The sequence below is a fragment of the Grammomys surdaster genome, unplaced genomic scaffold, assembly GCF_004785775.1.
Source record: "Grammomys surdaster isolate TR1022 unplaced genomic scaffold, NIH_TR_1.0 165, whole genome shotgun sequence".
Taxonomy (NCBI): domain Eukaryota; kingdom Metazoa; phylum Chordata; class Mammalia; order Rodentia; family Muridae; genus Grammomys; species Grammomys surdaster.
Window position 1 is genome coordinate 11469045 of NW_021604613.1, and position 9265 is coordinate 11478309.

The window sequence follows — 9265 nt, forward strand, 5'->3', positions numbered from 1 at the left end:
ACTGGAACGAAGCTGTTCTTGGGGGTTTTACGAATGATCTCTACTGTCCTGACACTTTGCTTTGTAACAAAAGCATCTACATGTATTTCGCTCTATTTGGTTGTTTCCTTTCTTATAAGGCAAACCGTCTTAATAAATCTTTTGTCTGTTTTGAACACCCATAGATTCATTTTTTTACCATATTAATATACTATATTGCTAGAAGAAGGTAATTACTTGATGAGATTAAGACATTTTGCAACTCTATCTTATAACATCTTTAATTTCCAGATGCACACAAATTCTACCTATTTCAAGAAAAATAGTAATTTCCTTTGTTTCTCTCACAAAAGTAGGCAATAACAATCTTTCTCCTGCAATTCTTTTAGACAAATTTTCCAATTTGTTATCTTAGACCTCTCAGGGCAGTAATGATATATTATCTCAAGTTTTGAGTTTTACTTTTGTCCCTGGACTGCTAATGATCTTTTAGATTGAAAATGATGTTTTCTTTTTAAAAAAGCATTGGTACTCATTGTTATAGCTCTCTAGTTTCTTCATAATCTGAAGAAAATCATTAATGGTAATGAATGAATGGGCTTATTGGAAAAATTATGCCATAGATAACTTACCTTCATCAATACTGAAACAAGGGTTGTGTCAAACCAGATATAAATAGACAAAGCCAATGACACAGAACAGAAAAGCATAAAGAGTTGTGACTGGGAGTGGCTTATCAAGCTGTTGCAACATTTATTAGAAGCTCATGTTCATAACAAAATCAAATATTATTGAGCACTTATGCTGTAAATAGCACTATGTCAGGGAGCACAAAGTCATTGGACCTCCAAGAGCCCACAGTCTTGCTTGGGAGATGGGAGGTAAGAATCAATATGGAAGAATGAGAGATGCTGTGAGGAGAGACTTTCATCAGCAGTGCAAGACTAGACACCAGGCAAATCCTACAGGAAGAGTCTATAAGCCCCAAAGGAAAAGACGAGATGAGATCTGGGCATAATTTCCAGGTAGGAAAGATTTGAAGTGAGCATAAAAGACCCCTGAGCCAAAATTGAGTTTGATCCATTGACATTCCCCATGGTCCCATTTCATCTTTCCACACTTCCCTGAGTCTCACCTTGCTTGACCTCACTTAGTTCTCTTTTCTGTTTTCTCTTTGTGATGGTTTGAATAGGCTTGGCCCAGGAAGTGGCACTATTAGGAGGTGTGGCTTTGTAGCAGTAAGTGTGACCTTGTTGGAGGAAGTATGTCACTGTGGGTGTGGGCTTTAAGACTACCATCCTAGTTCCCTGGAAGCCAGTCTTCTCCTGTTTGCCTTCAGAAGAAGCTGTAGAACTCCCAGCTCCTCCCACACCATGCCTGTCTGGATGCAGCCATGCTCCTTCTTTGATGATAATGGACTGAACCTCTGAACCTGTAAGCTAGCCCCAAATGAATGCTGTCCATATAAGAATTGCCTTGGTCATGGTGTCTGTTCTGGCGATAAAGCCCTAAGACACTCTTTATAACACCACTAACTTTCATAGACTTAATTATTGCATCACTGAGGCAAATTCTCAAACATGAATCACCAGCAAATCTCACCACATGGACTGTGAATCCCACCACACCTCCTGCTAGAACTGACCTTCTTTACATGCTGGGCAACTAAATCTTTTCTGTCTATGCAGGCCAGTTTGACAACAGGAAGTTCTCTCTTGAACACTGGAGGCCCCTCCCTGGAGGTCTTGGAGCATCTTCTTACTCCACCTACCATTGGCTGCAACCCTGGGCCAAGGTTGTTTGCTGTATATTTCCTCATTCAGGTGTCATGCAATTGAGAACAGGTTTTACCAGCACCAGAGATGAGGCTAGCTTACACTCTTGGCTTTTATTGGTGGATTTTTTTTCTTCTAAGTGAGCAAAACCAATTTCTTATTCTAGAAATTCTAGTTGGGATTTAGAGAAGCAGATGAGTTTCTTTCCTTTCTCGGTTTAAAATACCTTGGTTAGAATCAAGGTATACTGTCAAAAGAATAAAAAGACAAGGCACAGAATGAAAGTGTTTCAAAATGTATGTCTGAAGAGGGATTGTGTATATACAGTATGCAAACCATTCATAGAACTCAAAAATAAAAGACAGCCAATTGAATAGTTAGGCATTTCTATAAAGAAAACAAATAAAGCACAAACATATGAAAAAATATTTTCTGTCATTGAGTATTTGTAAGATATATATCAAAACCACAGTGAAGTGCTGGAGAGGTGGCTCATTGGTTAAGAGTACTGGCTGCTCTTGCAGAGGGCTCAGGTTTAGTTTCTAGCACCTTTATAGTGGCTCACAGACATCTGTGACTCCAGTTCTAGTGTTTCCAATGTTCTCTTCTGCCCTCTCAGGCACTGCATGGTACATAGACATGTATGGTGCACAGACACAGATATAGGCAGAATTCCCAACACACATAGAGTAAAAATAAACAACTCTCAAAAACAAACATAAAATAGAAACACTAGTTTATTCTCTTGGATGGTTATAATCAAAACTATAGTGTTACTTCCCAAAGCAAAAATACTTCCCATGGGAAAATTAGTACCTGCATGTTTCTGGTGGGAATGTAAAATGATGTAGTTGCTATGGTCATCAATTTGTTCCTCGGAAAGTGATACACAGAATCACCATTTGTCCAAGCAATTCCATCCTTGGTGCATATCCAAGAGAGGTTAAAAAAAAAAAAGGCTGCCTCATTTCTCCTGTCCCTCAAAGCTGGGTTCCAGTCATAATGTTTGTGTGCACCTGAGCCTTTGATTTTTGTAGTTATATTTAATTCCCTCTTTTTAATTTTAAATTACATTTTAATTTATTACATGTGTGCACAAACTTTTTGACCTAAGTAAAAACAGACCTAATGGGAGAAATTCTTCTCATTTCTCAAAATAGCATGTGAACATGCTGGCCCTAACAGCTTGCATGCCACATCTAAACTGTAGAGTCAGAAAAAATTGTCTAGCAATTTGCTTTCTCCTACCACCATGTGACACCCAGGAACCGAGCTCAGGTTCGCAAGACTGGCACCTCACTGACCCTCAATTACCTCTTCTAAAAAAATAATTTGCTTATTTTTAATTATGTATACTTGTGTGTAATATGTGCCCCTGTGAGTACAGTTGCCTGAAGAGTCCAGAAGAGGGCACTGAATGCTCTCGAGTACAAGGACTTATGAGTTGCCATGGAAATAGATGCGGGGAACCAAATTCATGTTGCTACAAGAGCAGGAGGTGCTCTAAGGGCCAAGCTATCTCTCCAGCCTCACCAACTTCTCCACTCCTCCTTTTCAACACTCCATCTTTTTAACTCAGCAATGTGAATGGGTTTCTGTGACTGTGTGAAGATCTCTCAGATTCTCCCTTCACTCTCCAAGGGCGTACCCTATAGAAAAAGCCATCTCCACTCTGTGGTCATAGACCCCATGTCTAACTGGCACACAGAATGTGTGTGTTAAAAAGAAGAATGGAAAAATAGACTGAAAACCAGCACAAGCAAAACATTTTTTGACCTAAGTAAAAACAGACCTATTGGAAGAAATTCTTCCCATTTCTCATAATAATTTAAATCAGGTTGCCTAGTAACCATCGTCTTTAAAATGGTTCTTTATATAAAAAATAGTGTTTTTATAAGAAGCTGTGGATTTCCAAGCCAGGTTTTATAACCTTGTGAAGACCCATATGTCTTTTTCCAGGCAAAATTCCAACTGGCTTACAGAGGAGCATGCACCCTGGAAGGCAATCTCAGAGAGTGGAGGGCCCAGCTGATGCAGAGGGAAGGACTTCAATGGAATGGTATTATCCAAAGGCCGTCTTAAAATGAAAAAAAAAGTCTTGACCTTTTTTCTCCATTCTGCACTTACTTTGCTGGAAAGAAACCCCTGAGGGTGTTGACAGAGCTGCCACACAGTGACTATGTAAGGTGGTGATGTGCATATGGACAGACGTCCAACGAAGGAAGATGAGAACCCAGCATTCAGATTTAATATAAGGACTCAAAACCCTCTAACAGAATGTAACATAGGAGGTGCAGTTGTTTTAAGATTTTTCTTGAATATAACTTTGTTATCAATTCATCATTATATATACATTATATTACACTAGTATTACTCAATAGTCTTATTAATACATTGTGTTATACCTAATCAGCTTTTGCTAACCAACTCGAAGAACAGAAGTACATTGAATTAAAGAATGAAGCATTATAACAATGTTTGCTTTAAAGCATTATTCATATCAATTTTTGGTACCCTGTGGGCAAAAAGAGAATGTCATTATGGTTGTTTGTAGGTTGTGGCTTCCTCCTCTATGTGCTGCAGGACAGAGGGAGGAGCCTGGAAGAGAAAACACTCCATCTCAGACTATCTAAATGAGGGAACTCAAAAAGTCAAGTAGGAAGCGCTCAATTGGAGTGATTAGCAGAGTAGTCCACCTAATGTCACAGTGCCAGCAGGTAACCAATGTGACATCTTGATTATCACCCTGTTCAAATGTGCTCATGGCCTCATGCCCTGCTACAGCTAAAGAGCCCCTGGCGTGTTCCAGGCATGCTTCTCCTAAGAGTCTAGTTCAGTCATTTCCCCCGGGGTTAAGATGGCGGGACAATGCATCTTTGGAAACAAATGTCAATAAGAGCTTCAAGGGATACATTGGGGGAAACTCAGGAGTGTTTGCCTGTCCATGTCAGTTAAAAACTGATTTTTTTTTCTTTTTGTGTGACTTCTCTCTAATTGTGTAATAAAGATGGACATTGTCCCAGAAGCAGATGGACATTATTCTGACAGACACAGGACAAACGTCCCTGGTCCCCGTTTTCAGCTGAAGTGCCTGCATTTTCCTCCTGGGTCATCATGACTGTGTGGGCAAACACACGAGGACAATGTGGTCATTTACACGGTATTCACACAGAAGACCCAACTTGTAGGGCATCATAGGCAGGAGAGCTTGAGATGACCCCATCTAGGCCACTGGACCTCACTTGAAGCAATCAGTGGCTCCAGAGATGTACAAGAATCTTTGCTCAATTGTCAAGCCACCACTTCCAGAGCCTCTTGAAGCCTGGTTCTCCACTCTCAGCCCAGACCCTCAGAATAAACCCAGGCTGTTCAGAAATGGAGCCAGGCACTTCGGGGATTCAGAGTGAAAATTTATTGCTTGCTCTATTCATATATATTATTTAGCACACCAAGCTAGTGACAGTTTGTCATATCTTATAAACAATTAGATAACTATACACTACATTATTTAAGATCAAAGGCCATTTTCTACAGACATTGTAGCACATACCTGTAATCCCAGAACATGGGAAGTTGAGGTAAGAGGATTATGAGTTCCAGGCCAACCTTGGCTACATGGCAAACCCCTGTTTCAAAAATCAAAAGGAAACGCTGAAAATGTAGCTTAGTGGCAGAGCACCCCTTGGCTGGCACAGGGGTCTGCTCTGATTCTCAGGACTGCAAAGTCAGCAACGACAACAGGTTCGTTTGTTTGCTTGTGTGTTTGTGTGTTGAATTTTTTATTAATTCTTTGTTTCACATCATGCACCTCAGTCCTGCTCATCTCCCAACCCCTGTATACCTGCTTTTTGCCCTTACAACTTCTCACCCAAAATGACAAAAAGAAAAATCACAGAAACAAACAGAAACAAAGCATAGAAAACAGCTCATCATGGAAGCTGTAGTATGTCACAGTGTGTTCTATAGTATATCTCTCTGTCCTTATAATTTCACTTGCCTATGTTCTTTTCAATGAGTTATTGGTCTGTTTTGAGATATCTGGGTTCTGTGACATCATCAATATTGGATCCTCATTGGGAATTCTCCCAGTTAACCTGTTGTTGCCAAATGTCATGGAGATCCTGGAACTTTGGATCATCAGGACTGATCTTTTCATGCCTCCTATTCATAGATTATATAGATTATGGGATGGGCCAACTCAGAGCCCTGGATCTGGGCCTGGGTGGTAGCTGAGCTGGTCAGTGTGCCAACTCTCCCTTATCTACACCGCCAGGATGAGCTCTCCAGCACTGCTCTGGCAATGCCACCCAATGCTGCCATTGCAGGAGGCAGGGTCAGCTCTCCTGCTCTCCTGCCTCCAGGCCAGCTTACTTGCACATACACCTCCAGAGCCAGCTCCACTATGCTACTCAGTCAAAGTGCAGGGCCCATTCTCCCAAGTGCTGCAGCCTGCAAAGGACTGGGCCAGCTCTCCCATTCTCACACTGGGGTTGGCTCATCTGTGCCTTTGCCATCAGGGCCAGCTCCATCCACTGTGTTGCCCAGGCGAGGTCCAGGGTCGGCTTTCTGGAATACTACAGCCACTAATGGGGCCAAGACTAGCTCTCCTGTTCTCATGCCCTTGGGGCCAGCTCTCCAGACAACCACAGGTGGCAAGCAGAGGAGGGGGAGGGCATCACTCATCTACGCCACCTCATGGCAGAGACTGACTGGGCCAGCTCTTCCTTGCTGAGACCCTCAGAGCTTGCTCACCTTCACCCCCTTGACCAGGGCCAGAACTACTGTGCTGCCCAGGTGAGGTGCAAGGCTTGCTCTCCTGAGTACTACAACTGTTAAGGGGCAGGGCTAGCTCTCCCAAGCTCATGACCCTGTGGGTAGCTTGCCTGACTTCCAGAGGTAGTGGTAGCTTTGGAGGGGAGGGTGGCAACACTCATGTCCCATGCCACTCCAAGGCAGATGAGTAGTAGGGTCAGCCCTCCCACACTCATGTCCTCTGGGCTGGTACACCTACACCCCACCATCAGGGCCAGCTCCATTGTGCTGCTTGTGCAAGGCACAGGGCCAACTCTCTGGCTGCTGCTGAGAGATGAGACCAGCTATCCAGACTGCAGCAGTCAGTGAGATATGAGGCCAGTTCTGCATAGCATCTGGACATCCACATGGTCCCCAGCATCTGCCTCCACCAGAGATGTCCCTATGTTCTCCAGTGGTAATTTGAGCCACGAACATGACACTGATCCTGCTGCTGCATAGCCACAGACCCAGACATAGTCCTGAGCGGCAGCTTGGGTGGGCATCCCACCATGGCCCCAGGTGGCAGGGACAGCCATTCATAGCAGGCTTTCCTCTTCACCCTCGAGTCTCCAGTTCCATCTCTCTTCCCAATGTTCAAGTTGTTCCACTGCGCTTTCTCTCCCCTCTGTCCACTGCATGCTCGCACATTGCAGTGGATCCTGCTGCAGGCTGGCCACCCTGCTGGCTGGCAGGTCCCTGGGTGATATCCTCTGTCTATGCTGTGTAGTGGCAAGTGGGCGTCTGTGACCTGTTCCTTGCACAGGAGGACAGTTCTGTGGGTGGCACAGTGGTCTGCATGTCCCAGTCTGTATTCCTCTTCCCACACTGTGCTGAATGTATTTTATTTTACTTTATTTTATTTTTGTGAGTCTTAAGCATAGGACAGCTTTGGCCACTAAGCCAGCATCAAGCTAGGATGAACAAAGGACTGCCATCTACTCTGCCCCTGACTGGTATAAGAACAATATCACCTACAAAGTGTCTCTTTTTGACCATTGCTAAGGGGGTATTGTTTGTTTTAAAGATATTTTCCCCTTTTGCTGGTTTGAATGAAAAATTCCCCCATTGGCTCACAGGGAGTAACACTATTAGGAGGTGTGGCTTTGTTGGGGTAGATGTGGCTTTGTTGGAGGAAGTGTGTCACTGGGGGTGGGCTTTGGGGTTTCAGAAGCCCAGTGCAGGCCCTGTGCCACTCTCTCTTCCTTCTACCTGTGGATCCAGATGTAGAACTCTCAGCTCCTTCTCCAGCACCATGTCTGCCTGCATGCTGCCATGCTTCCCACCATGATGATAATGGACTGAATCTCTGAACTGTAAGCCAGCCCCAATTAAATGTTTTCCTTTGTAAGAGTTGCTGTGGTCATGGTGTCTCTTCACAGCAATAGAAACACTAAGACATCTCTGACAACAAATCACTTATAAGGAGTTGAAAGAGATGGTTAGGATAGGGACAGATGGCAAACCCAAGTCAACCTAGCAGTGGGATTGCGGGCATAGGGACCTCCCTGGATCACTGGCTATAAAAGTCAGCTTAGCTCAACATTCAGTGTGAATGGAGAGCTGATGTCTCTATTAGGAGCCATATTGTGATAAAGAATATCCCCAGCTAGGGCTAGTTTCTTCAGCTCCACAGTGTAACCAGTGTAGCATGTTTTCATTTCCACTCAAACTTGACTTCAGCTACACTTAGAATCTAGACATGTGAGTGCATTGTGGGCCACTTGGATTGTGACAAGCAATAGCTTTCACAGGCACCACTATGAACCAGGTCCTGTGCTGAGAGCTGGAGGTATATGACACATGAGGCACTGCCCACAGACAGTGCCCAGCTTAGTGTGAAGAAGCCAGTGAAGGCAGCAGTGAGAACAGGCTGTAATGTGTCAAGCAGGAAGTGCTATAGGTGGTGCAGGAAGGCTTTAGAGGGCAGAAGCCCAGGATCTGAAAGACAGCATCTGCTCCCAATAGGAAGCAAGGAGAGGACAACTATGTGTGCCCAGGCCCGGGGCAATAGGAAGGTCACAGATTGGGAACAGTGGGCAGACTGAAGCTTTCTGCTCTGCCTCTTTGTTACACTTGATTATAATTTCTTTTGCTTTTCTTTTTTGTTGTGAAATATGGCATTGATTGCAAAAATAAGTATCATATAGCCTCAGTATAATTCACAATTCTATAGAAACTTACCTGTTAAACAATCTAACTAGTAAGAATGGGGCTAAACCACTAAGACTCCCAGCCTGTCTTTTCCTGATCACTGACTCTCTTCCCCAGACATAACTGACTCTTGACCTTCTTGATAATTGATTTTAACAGTATATTTACTACTTACAAAGCAGGGGATTAGTTTTCCTTACCTTTCAATGTGTGTGTCTGTGTGTGTATGCTGCATTCTCCCATCAGTATTGTTTTTGATCTACATTTTCATTTGTTGCACTATGTGTAACTGGTTTATTTTATTGCTATTCTGCATTTACTGTATCAGAATTTATACATCTATTTAAAGGATAGCTGAGTTATCCTAGGTCTGAATAAAAAGAGGCCATATTTTCTGGGTGAAAGAAGAAGAGAAAAAAGAGATTAGTATGGTATGGTAGCTGGCAGTTTGCTTTGTGATGCTCTAACAAAATACCCAAGGCTGGGTGTCTTATAAGGAAAGAGAGGTTCTAAAACAATGAGAACATGCTGTCTGCATCTGATGAGCTCTTGTGATGACACTGAAA

General features: G+C 43.3%; 1 pseudogene; it reads right to left on the reverse strand.

The window, feature by feature from the left end:
* The window catches only part of LOC114619793, a 20458-nt pseudogene extending 14021 nt beyond the window's left edge, over positions 1-6437 (reverse strand).
* Between the last annotated feature and the right edge of the window lie 2828 nt (positions 6438-9265).